Source organism: Oryzias melastigma, linkage group LG14 (assembly GCF_002922805.2).
Source record: "Oryzias melastigma strain HK-1 linkage group LG14, ASM292280v2, whole genome shotgun sequence".
In the NCBI taxonomy this organism is placed as follows: domain Eukaryota; kingdom Metazoa; phylum Chordata; class Actinopteri; order Beloniformes; family Adrianichthyidae; genus Oryzias; species Oryzias melastigma.
Genome location: NC_050525.1, coordinates 22,303,564 through 22,304,171, shown reverse-complemented (window position 1 = coordinate 22,304,171; position 608 = coordinate 22,303,564). Strand labels below are relative to the sequence as shown.

At 35.0% G+C, this 608-nt stretch overlaps 1 long non-coding RNA gene across 1 annotated transcript; it reads left to right on the top strand.

Annotated features, from left to right (window-relative positions):
* Positions 1-608, top strand: LOC118599589. The gene is made up of 2 exons (XR_004948998.1): positions 1-221; positions 294-608. It is a non-coding gene; the product is annotated as an uncharacterized LOC118599589 (long non-coding RNA).

Sequence of the window (608 nt, the reverse complement as noted above, 5' to 3'; positions counted from 1 at the left end):
GAAAACCACATAGATGCATCTGTTATTATTAGCAGAGCAGCTGGCCACAAAAAAACAGAGCAAAGACATGCACACCATTCCATGTCTGTAACATTCAGTCTTCTCTGCAAAAATGCAAATCCCCGTCACTCCGCTGTGCAAAAGGTGTATGAGGGTTGACTATTTTGAACTCCACTTGTTATTGGCTTTTTTGGTCTTTACCCAAGAACTGAAGAGCAGATGTAAGTATGACAACTGATTTTTTTTTCAATTACAACATATGTTTCACATGTTGATATGCATTTTTTTTTCAGTCACAATGATTCTCATCCTCTTGATCACAGCAGCTCTGCTAACAGGATCTTTTGGAAAAGGTACATTTTAGTGTAAAATCATACATTGAAGCTAGGCATAACTTGACAATATAGCTTTGTGCTATAAGACTTTTAAACGTGCATGCTTGTTTTAAAACTTTTTTTTACCAAGTTATCCCACAAGATGAAGCATTTTAACTATATACATATGGATTGACTTGTTTGATCTTTGACCCATTTGCAATTTTGACCTTTAGCCAAGAACTAGAGAGCAGATGTAAGTATAACAATTGATTTTTTTAACCCGAATGAATA